General features: G+C 49.4%; 1 protein-coding gene across 4 annotated transcripts in view; it reads right to left on the reverse strand.

The window, feature by feature from the left end:
* LOC144169615 (growth factor receptor-bound protein 14-like) overlaps positions 1–19405 on the reverse strand; it is a 190079-nt gene that overhangs the window by 89450 nt on the left and 81224 nt on the right. Inside the window, exon 1 of one of the 4 annotated variants that reach the window (XM_077698870.1) lies at positions 12820–12970. The exons of the other annotated variants lie outside the window; for them this stretch is intronic. The gene's annotated coding sequence lies outside the window, so the exon portion shown is untranslated. Of the gene's footprint in view, positions 1–12819; positions 12971–19405 lie in introns of those variants that run through there. 4 annotated transcript variants of the gene reach the window in all.

Here is a 19405-nt window from a genome sequence, read left to right on the forward strand (position 1 = left end):
AAATATTGTCATATGACACAGGGAGCCTGCAGAATAAACCAGAAACTGAAATCAGAGGGCATTATCACATACCACACTCTTCCAACGACACATTTCATCGCTTGTTGAACAGCCTACCCTGCCAAAAATGCGTCCGCCGTACGATCAGCTCTTCGTTGAAGTAGAAAAACAAAAAGAAAGTGCACGTGAGATTTATGTGTGGGATTACTAAAACGTTCATTGCTTGATTCCGCTCCGCATTTGTACACGGCGTCCCCCTCCCCGCCCCCCCCCCCGCACCCCTTGATTTCTCGCGAAATAGCAGTGCATTTCGCGTATAGTTGGTCTAGTGAAACCTACCTGGCTTAAGTTTAGACGAAGGTCTTTAGCATGCCAGAAGCTGCGCTGTTTTTTTTTAATTTCCGTTAGAGCTATTATGTTTCTAAATTCCGCATTGGCACAGCATTTATTTTTCTGTGGTTTCATTTCCTTGGTTCTTGCTATATGGCGTGTGTGGGCACATATTTAACGACGCACAGGCTTGGAATATACTACTTTACATTTTCGCATAGTTTATATTATAAAAGGCATAAGTTATTGTCCGGGATTCGGTAATCACATCCCCGAAACATATTTTTTTGCGGCGTATATATGCGAAACGAAGCCGCATTCGTTGTCCACGCTGAAAAAAAGCCAGCCTCTCATTGTGCCAGTATCAGGTCTAAACGAGGCGTCAGTAGAATTCATTTGTGCCTGATGTTTTGGAGGTGACATGGGTGATATGTTGCTGCCGTCGCCGACGCCCGGAAGAGCGGCGACGAAGCGCGCAGAACCGCGTCCCCGGGTAGCTCTTGCAGGCGATCGCGTACTCTACGAAGACGCAGCTGCTTTTTAAGTGACGTAAACGTACTCTTTGCCTATAGTCGTCACCATAACAAGTTTTTTTAGGGCGCGGAAAGGCGAAAAGAAGCGAAATAGAACCAAAACACTGCACGAGCCCCTATCAGTCACGCAGCGCAAATCCCGTCAACGCCGCGGAGAAGCGGCGGCAGGCGGCGCAGCGATCGCGAAGCTCGAGGCGTATACCTGTTTTGTTAACATTTCCTACATCGTATGATCGGCTTACACACACACACACACACACACACACACACACACACACACACACACACACACACACACACACACACACACATATATATATATATATATATATATATATATACACTGTACGGACTTCAACGTATAGCGAATAAAGCCCACGTGGAAAGCAGGTTCAATGTCCGTTCCCGCAGCTACCACCGCCTGCAATACGTGCATGATATCCGCCAGGAGGAGGAGGAGGAATAAACTTTATTTCTATATTAGTTCAGGGGTAGTGGAAATGAGGGCTCTTCTCAGTCCAGAAGTCCCTAGGCGGTCGCTGCCAGGCGGGCCCTTCCAACCAGCCGAAGCTGGTCGCCGGGGTCCAGGCTGGCTAGCATGCTTTCCCACTGCTCATGGTTGGGCGAGGGAATAGGGGGGAGTCACCTTTTTTTTTTTTCTCGCCACGACAATGCTACAACAGCTCCACTGAAAGAAGCGAAACGACAAAAAAAGATTCCTCGAAGTTTAACTAATACAATTAAAAATGAGGTGGAAACGAAGACGTGGTTTGGCAAACGCTCTGCTACTTGGCTACAGTCGAAAGGAGGAGCGAAACAGTGCACAAAACACGGAGGAGAGAAACAACACAGACCCTGACTGTATAGCAACTACGCCATGTGTCGCATAAATACCACTAACTACCGACGTTAAAAGACGTGTTCCTAGGTCAGCACCGAAACAAAGAAAACGATACAAAGAGTGCATTGACGTACGCGCTGAAAACTACAAGAATCCGCAGCAGGCAGCGTCCATCGATGATCTAAATATATATCTCACTTGTTTAAGGAGAAACGTGACTGACGAAGTACTGACGAAATCCCCGAAAACCAGACCCTTTGGTTGGGTGAGCTTTTTTTATTTTTTGTGAATGAAGGCAAGAACCCTTTCGACGTGGCCCGCATCGAATGAGCCTAATCGCTGAGCAGAAGCAGAAGCCATCCTTGAGCTGAAACATATGCAGAAACTATACTATCAAGACACGCCTCATCGCCTACGTAGCGTCAAGACTAAAAACAGTGGCAAGCCCGCATTTGAAGCGCAATTTTTAGCAACATCTCGTATACAAATTTACGCAGTATAGCTATGCGCAGGGCGAGGATCTTGGAAATACACGCGTGGACGCAGGAGGGCAGAATTACATGTACACCATGGAAACCGCGTTTGCAACCGGCACGAAAGCCAATTAACTTAACGACTTATACGGGGCTTGCAACTCCAGCGAGCCAATCCAGAACATGTGGAGTTGCGCAAGGCACGCGAGAGCCCAAAATTATTAACGCCGCACGAAGGCGCAGTTCTTAATTTGCGGGGGATACGCCTCGGCAATTAGCGAAGAACCCGGTGCGACGGGCAAGAAAAGTTAATCACTCCCAAGTTATAAGCGCCGTTAATATGTATATGCTTATTGTGCATTTTCCTTCCTTATTTCTTTTTTGTCAGCCACCTTTACGCAATTCCGCTCTTAACAACCGTTATGAAACATAGGCAGCTTCACTTTTTCGCATCAGTAGAAGTAAAGAAACGCGAACGCATGATGTTACCTCGCTAGTTTTCCACGACAGACCGGGTCTTTCCATATCCCAGCCTGTCTAAAAACGCAATTATAAAAGGTTAGGCTTCTATAATACTTGTCTTATGCCAAGGGTTAGTACGCGATACTTTTCGTTCACACGCCGGGAAGTCTAGACGGCAGCTTGGGAAACGGCTGCCGCCGCCTCGGAGAACAGTCCTCGGGGATAAGACTATTCAGACTCGCTCTCTGACAGAGTGTACTTAAGCAAGAAGTCGGCGCGGCTCGAGCAAAGATCGCGACATAAAGGCACCACCGGACCGAGACGAGCAACAGCGACGACACGAAAAATAAAAGCAGACAATCGTCACGCCTAACGAGCACCGTCCAAGTGTGACTCAACTGCAGACGGAGCGCCGAAAAAGAATGCGAAAGATTGCAGGCACTGGCCAAACGAGACAAGACGCTGTAGGCTGGTTGGGACGAGTAGACCGTCGCTGAGCATATCACGCACGTCACCAGAGGATATACTACTATGCCGCGATGTTTCTTGCAGTCCGTTTTCGCACGGGGCGACACTGTATAAGAGGTATACCGTGGTACGGCGTCTGAGAAGCACGGTCACACTGTGGAAACGACAGCGTCGGTGCTCGCTGTCATTCAAGTTACAAATGCGCTTGATGACGCACTTATTGGGGCCAAGCCGACTGACGTAACCCTCATCCTCACGTCGCCGCTAAAAGGAAGGACTCAACAAAGCGTAGACCACGGTTGCAAATCTCTCTCTCTCTCTCTCTCTCTCTCTCTCTCTCTCTCTCTCTCTCTCTCTCTATATATATATATATATATATATATATATATATATATATATATATATATATATATATATATATATATATATATATATATATCAAGAAGTTACCAGAACGGATCATCTAAGACGGTAAGCACTCCGAATATTATATTATTTTCGGGACAGCTGAAGAATTAATGTGAAGAATTTAATTAATTAATTAAAATAACCCAAAAGGGGACAATAAATCTGGGAAGAACGAGGTTTCCGCACCTCACGACAATACAACAAGCTTGTAGTTTACGTTCCACGTGGAAGCGAAACTGATATGCATCAGTTCGGCATCTCGCTAACCACACCTTTGTTTCTTGTTTTTTTAACCATGAAGTAAGATATCACTCGTGCGTGCGCATCTCTTTCCCCGCTCCATTACCTGTAAAATGATAGGAATAAGACGACTTCAGAAGTGGCCACCCTCGATATTTTTCCGTCTGTTTTCAAGATATGCCAACGAAGGTGAATCGATGTTCGCACCAGCGTATGAGTTGCACACGGCGCTGGTAAATAGGCCGGAGCTGGCACCACTGGCGGCGTCGTTGTCGCAAGGTCCCGTTTCGCAAATGAATCCATAGCGTCACCGAGGCAACTATTACTGGCTGCAAGTATTACGGTTAGTGACCTTCGATAACTACTACTGCTCTTCCATCGATTGTGGTCAACACAAGCTCGATCGTTAAGACGGAAAATTGACCGCCCGCAACCACGTAGACACGCCACGCCCTACTTTGATCTCAGCGTGCAAACATTTTCCTGGCGTGGTCCTCTTATCAACGTTGGCCTCAAGTACCAGCAAACCGTCGAGAGTGGTTGATTCCCAAGAACTAAAGATTTTTCCTTATCTTGTCGCTATGTACGTATGCAAATAGCGAAGCCGGCGGGCAACACTGGCCACAATCACTTCGAACCTCCTAACGGCGGTATCTTAGGTGGACGGGCGATAAACTTGTAATCCTTCTCATTCACCGAGGCTATAAAAAGAATTGACGTTACTTTGCGAGAAAATAAAAGACAATAGCAGATCCAGCAGTTGGTGCAGACGCTCTTCTCTTATGGATTAGCACGGGCGTGATAGAACAAATTTCCGTTTCTAGAAAATGCAGCGGCTGGCGCCAAACTGTTGCTAACAAGTGTTCGTACTATAGTGCAGCTAAAAAAATGGCGACTAAAAACGTTGTTCGCAAAATGTGGCTAGAAAAAAAAAAAAAAAAGGAGGAGCCACTCCATCCTACAGATGTGGATGGTCAGCGAAGCTGTAAGATCTCGAACTGCCCGTTCTACACCTTCTGTCACCCGTTCCTTCTTCAATGCCACACCTGCCGCGTCGTGCGGCGCCCACGAGACCGGCGGTTGACTGCGTGCGCGTTCGTGGCGTCGCCTTGAACCGTTCATGTTTCAGATGTTCACGTGGCGTTTTACCGGCACGCCAATGGGGAGGCGTCCCATCTAACCTTAGGCGGCATGTGAGCAGCGGCTGTGTCGCGTTCATTGACTTTTTTCGTTGTTACTTTCTCCCTAACCTCACTTCCAACTCGTTTCTGCACACGAACGCCCCGAAAACTCCCGAACAGCTTCGCTGAAAAAGGTGACTCAGCAGGCTGCGCCCCATGGACCAACCTCGACGACGTGGCGGACGCAGGCAAACCATGCAGCGTCACCGAAGAAAAAAAAAAAATGCAGCGGCATCGGCAGCAACCGCACAACCTCGGCCCACTCGCGTTAGTAGTCCTGTCCCACTGCGACACTGCAGTTTCCAAGAGAGTCAACGAAGTAACCACCAGACCGCACACCCAGCAGAGCGCGGCGCGGCGACCAGCCCAGCCGTCACAGAGAGACGGTGGTGAGAAGAATAAGATGCACAAAAAAAAAAAAAAAAAAAAAGGGAAGCCAGCAGCGCTGGCTGACGAGCGTTGCGGAGCCAAAAGGAAACGCAAGAAAAAGAAAACGGCGACTGGGCATCCACACCAGACACGTGTACACTACTATCAGGTGTATCCCGGGCTGATCCATCTGTGGCGAAAGCAAAGACCCTTAAATTAACTCAGCGGGCAGCGGTTCGCACAATGCGCTCGAGAAGAAGAATATATATACGACAGCCGAGAGAAGGATGAGATGAAACGAATTGTGGGACTGTGAAAAGCCATACGTCTGGCATAATGCGAGAGGCTTTTGAAAGCACCGGATAAAAGAGTAAAATAGCAGCGGAAAAAGAGAAGACGCCGAAGGAGTCAAGAGCCAAGTGCGAACTGGATGAGCGCCGTCACGGTGCGGTGAAGAAAAAAAAAGCAAGCAAGTAAGAGCGAGTAACTCAGACAAGTGGGATATGTAGGATAAAGACACTGCAGCCTTGATGAGCGCTGTCAGCGGGGCGAGAGAAAAAAGAAAAGAAACGCGAGCAAATAAAGGCGACCGAGGAAGGCAAGAAGTAGCGGGATATTTCGGACAAAGGCACAGCCCGCGGTTGCGCTGCCTCGACGACGTTACATTTTATTCGGCGTCTTGCCCAGCAGCGCAGCGGGGGAGCTTCGGCAGAAAAGAGAGACCACGAGGCCGCGGGGTTGACGCTCGCCAGACTGGCCAGCGTGACGCGGCGCCTTTTTTGTCCCCCTGCGCCGAGGGCCGTGACACGGCCATGCTCTCAAGCGCACGCTGGTGACAGGAAGATTCAGAGTGAGCAAGGAGCCATCGACAGTGGAGAGCAAACCGACCCGCAGTTGCGACACGCCACGCAACGCAACGCATAGCGACAGGGCCAGGCAGCTCATACCGTGTGTGTGTATATATATATATATATATATATATATATATATATATATATATATATATATATATATATATATATATATATATAAACTTTACGACGGCGCTACTGTGACGAGTGAGTGGTACGAGGTACGAGGCTTTCGAAAACTTAGTAGACTCGCTTTTGGGCGCTTAGAATACCCTGAAAAAAAAAAGGCGCAAACCGTTGCACAGACCGATCGTGCAATGCAGCAAGGGAAAGATGTGGAACTGAAAGCGAAGTGTCAAAAGCTCACTCGGCAAACACATTCGAATTGCGAATGCGTTTGGCAAACACATTCAAGCGCACCGCAGGGTTCCAGTGGAAGCATTTCTGGGTGATCTCACTTTCTTCGCAAGTTTGCCAGCGATACACAAGCGCCAAGAAAAGACAACTAAATGAGTAAACGCAGGCACACGAGTATAAGAGGTAAAAAAAAAGACCTGGTTGCACAGCGACGGTATACAGGCAGCGGCCAATTTTGACCTCGCTCACCGCCGTTCTCAAGCCAAACTTTCACAACACTTTTAGCTAACTATTCAAAATTCATTAGCCATTCATCGGCCCACAGCGCCAGTCCGTTTACAGATCCCAGAGCATTTACAGAGAAACTGTCGCGCTATCTGGTGTCCTTCTGTTGCGGACAATTTCACTATAAAACAGCTCACGGAAGTAAAATTATATATCTTGCCGGAAAGGGAGATTTGTATTTTCATCTGATTGAGGGGTGCGTATAAGTGATGTAGAGCAGGACCCCGCCGCGGTGGCGCAGTGGTTAAGGTGTTATGCTGCCCCCCAACATTTGAAATTTGGCGTAAAGCCGGGCTGGTGGAGGGCAAAGAAAAGTGACGTTGTTTCTCGCCCTCCCCAACTCTCCCTCCGTCTCTGTCACAAAATTCCCTCCCGCGCACCCCATCGGCTGCCACATCTTTTGTCGCAAGATGGGCCACCCCTCCAACAAATCTGCGCAGTTCAAGGTTACAAAAAAAGGTCGTGCATTAGCGCCCCACTACTTAAACGGCCGCGGCGGCGTTTTATTTTTCATTTGACCGCTTAGCTAAAATCGACATCGGCGACGTTTCGAAAGATCTGTGCAAGGCCTTTTCACCAAAACAGCGGCGTCGGTAACCAGGCAACAGGAGCGAGAGGCGCGGCGGACTTGTCGTGACCGCTTTACGCAACCGGTCGCGAGGCAACGTCCGAAATGGAGCCAACTGACCAACACGAAAACGCCTCTAACGGGCCGTGTTGTCCGCGCAGTCGAGAACAACACTGATCGAAACAAAATTAGCCTCTCCCCACTTTGTAACAAGAAGGGCCTTCTCGTGGGTTCCCAAAGAAGAGGGCGTCCTGACTCTGCCCCTCATGATACCCACAAGGGCCGGGGTCGTTTGTGCAGCTGGGTGTTGCGAGTGCGGCCTCCGTGACGACTCGCGTCTTTGCGACGTGATTGGCGAACTATATAGGCGACTAGCGAGCAGTGCTCGATCACTGCCCAGCTCGCATTGACTCAATGCACTCGCTCCCTCCATTTCTATAGGCGCTACACCATCGTACCGAACAGCCAACCTCGTTAGCATAAGGCACGAGGAAGTTCAATCAGTCTAGAATGCCCGCGTTGCAGACGCGAGCATGCTCAGAAGGTTTTTAGGTATCAACCTGTCATGCCACCGCTAGATGCTATAATTTTGTCCAGCACCGCCGGTAGCGGTGGTGGTGGTGGTGGTAAAAACATTTATTCAAAAGATTTGCGCTTGAAAACGGGAGCCCTCAGTCCAATGCCCCTGCGGCGGCTGCGGTCCTGCGTGCCCGGTCCACCAACTGTCGCTGGTCCTCAGGGTCCGAACTGCACAGCGCGGCCTCCCACTGCTCGAGGGTGGGGGTGCGAATAATGGGGGCTGCTGGTGTGTTCTGGCAAGCCCACGTGGTGTGGTACAGTGTTGCATGTTCGCCGGTAGTCGCTTCGCGCGTACACGAAGAATTGGCGGCACGCGACGGAGGCCTCCATCTATATACAGTTGACACAAGTGGGCTGGCGATGATGATGGCCGAACTCGGATAAACCAACGTTTCTAAATATATTGGACAAGCCATCGCCCATTCCGGGAGCGTCGCTTTCGCCGCCTGCACCGAAAACATCCGGACAAAATCGTGACGCGTAGTCACGTGGTACACGGATAAGCGAGGGGGATTCTCCTTCGTCTAAATACCGCTTAAATGTGCAATCGCACACCGTGCACGTCAAAGCAGCTGCTAGGACTACTTTTTTTCGTATTACTACTTAAGTATTTTTGTCCAAACTGTCGAATAATCCACTTTTACGACATCCTCCGAAGTAACATTACACAATTTTCAATCTCATCCGATCATCGACTCTCGTGGTACTACAGAGTGCTCCCGCAGCGGGCAATGGAAAGCCATGGTCGCCTGCCGCGTAGCGTAACGACAAACAAGGTCTGTGAAAGCAGCTGAATTTTTAACGGACGGGATCGACAAGCCGAGGCTCTTTCGTGGCGTGCACTGTTGCATTTCAATGGGGAGGGGAAAAAAAGAGGCTTCATTTACGACGGAGGCGCGACACAAAAAACGAAAGTGCCCGCGTGCGTGGGCCACGTGCATGCCCAATTCGAGCACACATTATTACAGATCGAAATAATTGCGAAAGGAATGTGAACGAGAAAATCGAAGCGCACAGACTTGGGGAAAGTGAGAAAAGATGAACATTAAATGGGGCCATGAAGACAAATACAAGTCTGGTTCATTAAAAAAGCTGTCTAGTCCCGATAACAATAACAATTGTATCGCCAACTACGAAGCAATAATCGAGAATTAAGAAAACATATTCAACAGTGGCGACTCTGTAGCCCTTTCCCCCAGTATGTTTTTCTATGACGCCACATAACCTTGTCTATGTGACGTCACCGGCCTAAGTCACCGCCAAAAAAAAAAAAAAACGTGCCATGGGATATTGCAGTGGGACTGATAAAAATGTTTTTAGTTCAGGCCCATAACGTCACTCATGCCCATAGTACACACATCACCGTAGCGCAAAATTTGAAAGTTGTTCATTTGTTCATGCGTTTTCTGGGTTAACAAATTGTATTTCGCCTCTGGTGTAGAGCTGAGAGAGAGAGGGGGGGAGGGGGGAGGGAGGGAAAGAGGGAGGGAGGGAGGGAGACCCTCAAAGCAAAGTAGCTTCCTCGCGTATTGCAAAAATTCGTATTTACTCAGCTGCGCGTTACTTTTTTTTTTCTTTATCCTAGCGCCAGCATGCTATTTATTACATTAGGCTTTCTTGCATCACCTGAGAAACCGAGATTTCTTTTGTTCACTAATACTACCTCACGATGCACGCGGCAATGTGTTTCGAAAGCTAAGACCCAGCGGCAACCTGGAATAGAAACTTGATTAAGTTCTACACGCGCGAAATTCTTCGGCGTTTCAAATCCCGGCTAAACTCCGCACAATCATCGATCAGAGGATGAGGAAAAGAGATGGCTAGAGAGAGAGAGAGAGAGAGAGAGAGAGAGAGAGAGAGGGGGGGGGGGTAAGCATTGGGAGCTCTGTAGCGCTTCTTCAGCCAATCTTACGACAGAAGTCCTAATACATTATAAACAGGCTGAAACGAAGCTGACGCTACCATCAACTAATCTTTTCGAAATGCCCACAGCGGAGCATTACTCGCCAAATCTGGCGAGATAATAGCTCTTTTTGCAATACCTCCCACGTGTACGCCGCGCTCTACCGGAGCACATAAATCTTCGTTTTCGAGCTCCGCCAAAATTCGGCCCGGAGAATTCGCCGTGACAAATTTATATTAAGCGTGTCGCAACGGGAGCGCAGCTTTACGGGACACAGTATTGCAGGTTGCCTCGTCGCAAGACCGCATACCTGCGCGGCTACTGAGAAAACACAATGCAGTCTTGGTACTATTGATCGGTTGAAGAGAATAAGCTGGCTTGATTTAGATTCGTACATACATGGCAAGGTACTGCACACAATCGATAACTAATCACGCCAGCTCCATCAACAGCTAATCTTCGTAGTTTTCGAAGCTATTCGACCCAAACACAGACACGAGTGGAACGCGCCAAACACACGGGTAAGCAATTCCTAAATAGACCCAAGCCACGCGTCGCGGACTCATATTTGGGAATGCAAGTGACCGAGTACGTTGGTGTTTCAGAGTGGTTTTCCCCTAGAGTGTAAGGGCTGGAAACAATTAACTTACAAATATTTGGCAGACTTCTGACCCACTTGATAGGCGCGGTTAATAGAGGTCTATGTACAACTCGAGGATAACATTAAAGATTGGCGGAGTACTTTTGTGACGCATTGAGTTGATTAGAAAGATTTTCCGACAAAACCGGTGCGGGCAAGTGCCACTGCCGGCGAGCTTGATTGGAGTTGCAGAAAACATCTACGCTTGGGGTGGCATACTCTGTGGGCGCGAAAATGTTACCAGAGACGATGTACGCAGTCTTGTATCAACGTATACGAAGGCCCCTATATATAAAGCTCCATTCACCCGGCCCCTTTGAGGTCTGCTTAGCTGCGATACACAAGTGCATTGCCAGAGCATCATGCCACGGGTTATTATAAGAGCGAAGCTCTTCAGCAAATCGCCATTTTTCGTGTCCGCAGTCAAAAACGAGAAATTCCCGAGCGCGCGCACGTGAGCGCAGGCCTCGCTGTGACCGCCCGGAAGTTAAAAAAACCAAGAAAATGCCGAGCGCTCGTGTGTGCGTGCCTCGCGACGACCGCCCACCGTACGTGCCCTGCGCACGTTTGTACGTAGCCAATCGTACCCACTTGGGGAGATTGGCCAAGATTGAAAAAAAAAAAAAATTGACCGCGTATCTGCTTTTTTTAGTTGCGAATGTCGTCAAAAGACGACAGTCTTTGTAGACATTTGCTAAGGAAATGCCCCCCTTTGCTTTCCCGCTCACCTCTCATGCTATTCCTGTACCGTCACGCTCATTACAAGGTAAACACACTAAAGGTTTGCGCAATGCGATTTGAATTTACCACGTTCCACTGCTACAGGCCGGGTTCCTCGATGCCAGCGCTGCAGTACGGCGGAGACGCGCGTGAATGGAGGCGGCCGACTACAAGGTTTATAGAACCGCGTGGCCGTGCTTCACGTGCGTTCCAAGCAGAACGTGGAACCTAGCTAGTAGAACCTTTCGTTGCTGTTGCCACGTGATTTTTCATATGCCGCCAGGAGGCGGCGGTTTTCTGCAGTAGATGTAGAATATCATTTGCTATCGAAAAACCAAGCACCCAGGAATTTTTTAATAAAGGAACACTGTAAATATCCCTCGTATACTAATTTCCTGTCTTATATTTGCGTAATGTCTTGTTCTTGTTCAACAAAGTTGACAAGTATGAACATATAAACCGGGCTTAGACGTTTACATTTGGCTGTGAGTGTATAAGACTATTGCGCAATATCAATTTTACTTTGGCCGGGTGGCTGAATCCAGTTACAGACAGACAGACGGACAGACAGACCAAAATTTCCGGGTTTAAGTAGCCCAAGAAAGACTATCGTCTTTAAAAAACCCAAAGGTGATGTTCAATGATTATCACTTCAAAAAAATATATATGAAGCTCACACTATAGCAACAATGATAGAGTAAAGACCGTTGCGGCAGCAGCGAAGGAGCAAATCGGTTGCAATCGTGGACTTGCACCGTCGTGATGGTCGTGAAGGTTGCGTACAGCTTCGCTACCTTCAAGTCTTACGCGTTGGTGCGAGCATCCTTCATTTTTTTTTTGTTCTTTTTAGTATTTCTAAATTCCTCCTTATCGATTCTAAAAGCACCAATGCTCTACATTCGCAAACAATTATAACGATTAAACGTTACACGTTTTAGCCTCAGAAATTAGACGTACCGTACTTTTCACGTCGACAGACTTGGCTTCTCAACCAAAAGAAAAGAATGATGACGCATTAGAAAAACTAACGGAACTTTCAAATCAAACACACGAAATTGACCCCAGGGTTCCTTCCCCTACCCTTTTCGCGCGGTTATATGAGATTCGCAAACCGCGGCGTATGCAAATCTGTCTCGCTTCAACGACGCGTCGTGGGAACAGCGCACACGCAGCAGCACCGGGCGAATCGACGCGTGTGGGGGACCGGTGGAGCGAAGCCGACGCCTCGCGACGCCGCTATATTGGCTCGTTTGTCAAAAAAAGGAGACGGAAGGGGGAACAGGGGCGCCGCACAATTCTTCAAACCATTCTCGCTCCGCGACGCGACGCAGTCCGTCGTTGAAACGTATTGCGCATTCACGCAACTCAGCTTTTATCCGTCACCCGAAAAGTTCGTCGTCGCCACAGCTTCGTACGCATTTTTCTTCCTCTCTTTTATTTTTTTTATTTTTTTCGTATACCTCCATCGCTACGAGCTTGTCAAACGTTCAACCGAAGTACGAAATAAAGCAATCGTACGCTTTTTTTTTTTCTCTCGTACATCTGCATCGCTCCCAGCTTGTACAGCGTCCAACCGAAGTACGAAAAGAAGCAATCTAGATTTATACTCACGTACACCACCGGCGCACGTCTTTCTCAAGTTAAGCAATCGTTGGTCGAGCTCAACTCGGGGAACATTGTTTTCTTGTTCGAACGCAGGCCGCGCGGAGGAACGCAACGGGAAGGCCTCCTCCTCCCACTTCAGCCTGCTCGAGCGCCCCTGTCTAGTCGGAGAGCAACTGCACGCATCATTCATTGTTCGGCAGTTCCAATCACTTCCATGGTTGTGATTGCCTGACTCTCTTCCACGGCGCCTGTGACGCACGTGGCGGGGGTTTCGCCTGACGGCAGAAACAAGACGAGGATCAGGAGAGAGACGCTCTCATAGCGCTCACTGTTACGGCACCGAGCTCACACGCGGTATAAAAAGAAGAACCGGCTGCTGCGCGAGTGTACAGTGTGGTAAGTGTAGAGTGGGCAAGCGAGATGCGACGGAAGCACGCCAGACGGCCCCTAGCCCTTGCGTGTCCCCTCGGCCTGGTAAACTCATGTCGCGTACTACGCGACAACTTCCTCCGAGCTCTATTCGCTGGACTTCTGCGCACCGTCACACCACAAAACGCCGAAATATACACGCCAAACACACGCGAAATAAAGAGAAAAAAAAAGGTGTCAGGAGTACTGCCAAATTACGGCTTCTAGAAGGCTGCCTTCACAGCCAGAGCGTTGGCTGCGGTCATCCATGCTATCGCGTTTTCTTAAATGCGCAGCAGTACTTGACTTGCTGTGCGGAAACCCCGCCGTCCCACAAAACCGTAGAAGCTAAAGAAGCCATGCCAAGCAAACAATTCGTGAGTTCCTAGTAGTTGCGGCGCGTGGTGTGGCTCTGTTGGGCGCTGCCTCGCGGCCGGTTCACTAGATGGCGCAAGCTGGCCTAAGGCGCGCATTATCGTTGCTGACAAACTACTAGAGCATCACAACGCGCCAAAACGTGCGAAGCGACCTCCTGCACCGGATCGACGTTTATCCACCGTATCATCGACAATGCAAAAGGCAGAACGAGCACTGCAAATTCCAGCGAGGCGGCAGGGCGACCAGGAGATACGAGAGCCAGAAGCAGCACTAAGTTCAGCGACATAGCTCACCGACACACTAAGAGACAAGTAGCGCCCTCTCATTTACACATTACAAGAGTTGCCTAGGCGCCCACGCAGCTTATGTTTTTCGGAAAGCGAAATTTACAATACGTGCCGTAACGCCTCATCCACTCTATTCTCCCTCTTTTCCGCGGTTTTGTGACTGCCCGTCCGAGAGAAACGCGGCGGACAGCGGACAGCAGTGAGTACTGAGACAATGTACGTACACTTCATAGTTCTCAGTAAGAAACCTCAGAACAGAAAAACCTCAAGGTTAGGTCTCCCCGCCAAGGGACTACAAGGGACTACTACAGGGGGGGCTCCTGCCGCGCATAGAAACAGCTGTTAAGCTGGTGGCTAGCATTACGCTGGCGGGATACGACCGGAAATGTGACGCGACCGCACGCCTCACAACGAAACGCGGAGAAGTTGTACGTGATCTCTCCCTTGCTCGCAGCTTTCCTTCTTTATCATTACTATCGCCGTGCGGGGAGAGCCCGATTTTACTCACAAAATGTTCGTTTTTATTTTGTCCTTCGGCTCAACGTTGTGCCGGTGTTTCGGTAGAGCCAAGACGCTGAAGATTATGGTTGTTGCGTAATTATTAACTCACGACCGCGGGCAACAGCAGTTGCGGCGAACAGTCCGTACTTCAAGATAAGAAACAGGCGAAAGAACGTTTTTAAGGTCAATGCAGAACCACATGGCGTATTTTTATTCTTCTCGAAGGCAAGAAAACGCGTAAGCACCGCTATATTCCGTTTATTTATCCAGCCTTTCAAGGCGTTTACTGCGTTATCCTGTATTGTAAAAGAAACATACATACACCCCCATGCTCACGCACCGCTATATCAACCACCTTCACTGCAGCTAGAAATGGGCGACTTTGCAGGCTGCCCACTGAGCCTAAAGCAATCTAACGCGAATACCGCACCACCACTTTTTACGCAGCCACGGGTACAAGCATTGATTTAGAACATTTTTACACAAAAATCACCCGGCCTTCAAAAAGAAAAAGAAGAACATTAAGGATTGCGAGGGCTCGTTGAAATAGGAACCAATAGTTCTACCTCAAAGCCAAAAAGTTTGAACGGCGGGTTCTCTCCCGCAGTTGGTCCAAAGGTTCTTACTGGTGTTAAAAGCGAGTTGAATGATTTCACTTCTGCATCGCATACGAAACGGAATGGCGGCTCCTCCCAGGCTCGTGACCCAAGTCGCCACCTGCTGCACCCACGCCTGCACCCACGGCCAGGCCAGCCCGCCCAGGAAAGCAGAAAGCGCGCAGCTCGCAAGAGTCGGCGTACTCCGTCGGAGAGGCTGCAATTAGCAAGCGGCGTGCGCCGCGACAACGTTGCGCCGTATTTAATGAGCCCCACCGGGCCGACGCTCCGCGAAGCCGCCGCCTCCTCAAGGCCGCCGCCAGCGCCGAACAAGCGGGCCAGCGGGACGGCTGCGTGTACCGTTCCACGAACGGAACACCGCGAGAGCAGCGTTTCGAGAGCGCGCACGCACGGCGGAAGACGACACGACCGCGGTTCGGTCTGCGGGAATCGTTTTCGCGCCGCCGCGGTGAGCTGCTGGCCTCAGCGCTTGGCGACGGCACGATGACGTCCAACCACACGTTACGTCCGAGTCCGTTCTGCCGGCTTAAACTGGCGGCTGTTTTTTTTTTTTTTTCGCTAAAAACCGGAATTCGTAGTTTTCCTAGATCGGCCACCCCCTTTTTAAAGGCGACTAAATTGCATTTAACAAATACCACATATAATCGACCACACTGCATTCAAGAGAATTCTGGTTTTCGCATGTTATGTATATCGCGCGCGCGCGCGCGCGATATATATTCGTTTAAAGGAGCCATGAAGAGAAAATAGAACTTCGTGTAATTTGAAAGAACTAGGATTCAGTATCTCACTCAGCTCCATTACAACACCAAAAGATGTTTTTTAACGAAAAAAAAAAACAAGAAGTATTTAAAAACTTTCAAATTTTGCGCCACAGTGACGTGTTATGAGCAAGAATGACGTCATACGGGCGAACAATAAAACATAATTTTCAGTGCGTTAACTGCACATTAGCATTCAAGTGATGCTGTCAAATGGAACTAGATGCCCCATTACAGACGTCCAGTCATGTGTCGTCGCGACAGGTCAGTTAGGCGGCCGCCAATCGCGCAAACAAGGTTCCGTGACGTCATAGAAAAGTTGCGGGAAATTGGCTAGGGGGTCGCGACTGCTTCACACGTTTTCTTTAATATCTCCGTTATTTGTTCGAAGATTGCGATGATATTGGTATCACTGTTATCGGGACTAGGCTGTCTTTCAAATAAACCCAACTTGTACTTTGTCTTCATGGCTCCTTTAATGCCATGATGGCAGTGAGATTCCATTGAGCTGATCGCTTCACTCGGATTCTACGCCTGTCACTATCTATCACTTGCGGTAATGCTGCCTTAAATAAAAGTACACTTTCTAAATCAACTAGTGTCAGGTACGCAAAGAGTGACTACGCGTAAAATACATTGTTCGTTCTTCAAAGTTCGAGATGGCGTAAAGAAATGGGGGGCCAGCATTGCATGGGCTTACGATGGTATATCTTGGTAAGTCACGCTGGAGCCACAATTGGTGTGGTGACGTCACAGCACGCAAGTATCCCTCTTCGATCCAGCTAAGGCCTCATTATCGGCAAGCGAGGCGTCGTTCCCGCCCGCCACACGTTTGAAGCGAGCGTGTCGACATTTGTCACCAAAGCGGAAAGAGACGAGACGTTATAGTGTTCGTCAACCTGTGACGTTCAGCATGACGTGAGGTCGGCGCGTACCGCATTGGCATCGCCAAGCAAGGCTGAAATTTAGCGGAAGCGTGCTTTGATGACTCGACTAACTAACACTTCTTTAGATACTGTGCTCAGAGTCCTCATGTAGACGCCTCAATACGTAACACACGTTTCTAAATTCTTTATACAGACACACCATTTAAACCTTTTAAAAATCCCGTGCCCCCCCCCCCCCCCCCAAGAAAAAAAAGTGGGGAACAATAACCGCTCAAGCAAGGGTATGGCACATTTAAAGCCAATATAAAATGTACGTGTTGAGGAGTGGTGCGAAGCGAATATATATCCAGTTCCTCTCGAGACCCTTTGAAGCATCCAAAGCCTAACGTGCGAGTACCGATTCCAAGTGACGCAAATATTTCAGCGAGCCGGTATCTAAGGAGTTGCGGCAGATGAGCAGAAACGACACGCCCGCGACTGAAACGCTTTCGTACACGCAAGTCACTCCTACTTGCGTAAGTCACCAAAACAAACAACATGGCTAGGTTCACCTTCAATCATCTTGCTTCAACCACGGAGACGTGGTCGCTTAGCGGAGGCGAGCAGTTCTCAAATTCGGGAGGTCGCGGGTTCGATTCCCATTCAAACCCAAATTTAGCGGATTTGCTTTCCAACTCATTTTCTTCACGTTTATTCTCTGCGCCGACCGCCATTTGGTGTGCCATCTCTCGGCTACGACGCTGACTACGCCGGATTTTCGACTTATCGAACAACTAACCCTTTCGGATTAAAATCATAAATAGTACACCGCGTTCCAGCTCTCCGTTCCTCCGTCCGCGCAGCCGAAGCGCTAGAGTGAGCGCAGCTCTTCGCGCGCGCGCCGCCTTTATGGCGCAAGAGCATCTGCCACGTGTCTCTGAGGCACTGCGGGAAAGCCGCTTCGCTGTTGGCAGGGACGCGAGCCGGGCGTCTTTCCCGCAGTGGCCCGGCGTAAGGCTGCGCAACCTGCCGATGCCGTCCTCGTTTGTCAAGAGTCCTGCAGAACACGGAAAGTGCAGCTTCTTTCCGCGGCGCTCCGTACCCGGGCGCCTGTTTTGTTGCACTGCTGCTTACGCGCGTCGGAATAATGACACGGGATGAACTGGCAGAGAACGCCGGCGCAGCGGTAAATTGGGGAACCTAGCCGGCGGCTTTGATTCGAATAGACTCGACCAAAGGGGCTGCTGTTGCGTATGATGAAGGCACGTGATACACTCGTGCTACACGGCCGTTTCCAAGGTCTGCAGAGGGCTTTCGAACGAACTGTCTACCGAAGCGCGCATTGTAAATCTATTTTACTTAGGCGCACGTGTAAGTAGGTAGCCAACTGTCGATGGAAAGTTTCTGTGTAGCGCAGGTAGTGACAATATTGAACCCGCATTTTTCCAACATTTGTCTGGGGTATATCTCAAGTAGTGAGTCAGTCCGGTGAAGCGGAGCAGGCAAGAACGTACGCCACAGTTCGTTACACACAGTTCGTTACACGACACACTTCGCTGTCGCGGTAAAAGGTGTCGCAACTATTTTGGCAGAAAATAAGTGGCGCCGGGCGCCAATAGTCACTCTTTTTCAATAAGAAAGCAATACTTAACTATTAGAGTTAATAGTTAACTATCCTTCGTGGGAAACGCGGCATGTCAAGAATATCGGAGCCTGAATTTTTGCTACACGAATCCCACTCCCTAGTGGACTATTTGTCTCCTCGTAGTCCTTTTAGCGGCTCTCTCAGCGCGCTACAGACTGCTTCTTCACCCCTCATTTATTTCCGTGACGCCACTAACACCGTTTCCGCTTCCCCACGCCAAATTCTCCCACATTTTCCGCACTGTCTGAAGGCGATTGAGTAAAAAAATAAACGGGCATTAGACCTTTCCGCGCCTTCTATTTGACGCCTCTTCGGCAATCGAGGTGCCAACAAAATCATCGCTAGAGACGTATACGTATAGCGCTGCGCACATGTCATCCGCAAATGGCGCACGCCTGCTCACTGTCTTATCAGCGGCGACAGCCGAACAAAAGACAGCAGCTGGGTACACCCGACTACAGCGGACGTTACGTTGTCTGTATACGCCGTCTGAGCAAACGTTGGCTCGGGTGGCACAAACAGGAAAGAATAGACAGCGTCGATGGCGCACAAACCCTCCCCCCTACCCGCGCAGACCACAAAGCCTTCCATTTCAGCATAGTCAACTGCACTGTCCAGCGAAGGTAAAAGAAAAACTGGCGCGGCTTTCGCCGCGTAATTACGGCGAAAACGTCGGAAGAACCCCCAATCCAGTACAAGGCCGTTCAGCAAGGTCAACCGCGCTCTGCGACGATAACCGCTGTTCTACTATACCCCAAGGTTGACGTGTGCGACTTTCATAGAGGTAACCACGACCGCGTCTGATTGCGGGCGACTGTCGTTGCGGCGACCGGAAAAGTTGCTTGAAAGCTTCGGCACGTGCCGTCAACAAGACTTGGAATGCGAGCGTGAGCACCCGCAGTGTCTTGTAGTTCTGGTCACGCGAGCTCCGCGCTCGCATCTGATTTGATTAAAGATGATAGTTTGTTAAAGACGATAGTCTTTCTTGGGCTACTTAAACCCGGAAATTTTGGTCTGTCTGTATGTCTGTCTGGTACCAGGTTTCAGTATACCTTGTCAAAAAATTTTAATTAAGGTGCTTAGTCGGGTAACTGATCGTTCAGGTAAGCGCTCCAGAGCTGCGGGGTCT

The sequence above is a fragment of the Haemaphysalis longicornis genome, unplaced genomic scaffold (genome assembly GCF_048455015.1).
Source record: "Haemaphysalis longicornis isolate Haplotype H1 unplaced genomic scaffold, Haemaphysalis longicornis Haplotype H1 scaffold_2, whole genome shotgun sequence".
Taxonomy (NCBI): domain Eukaryota; kingdom Metazoa; phylum Arthropoda; class Arachnida; order Ixodida; family Ixodidae; genus Haemaphysalis; species Haemaphysalis longicornis.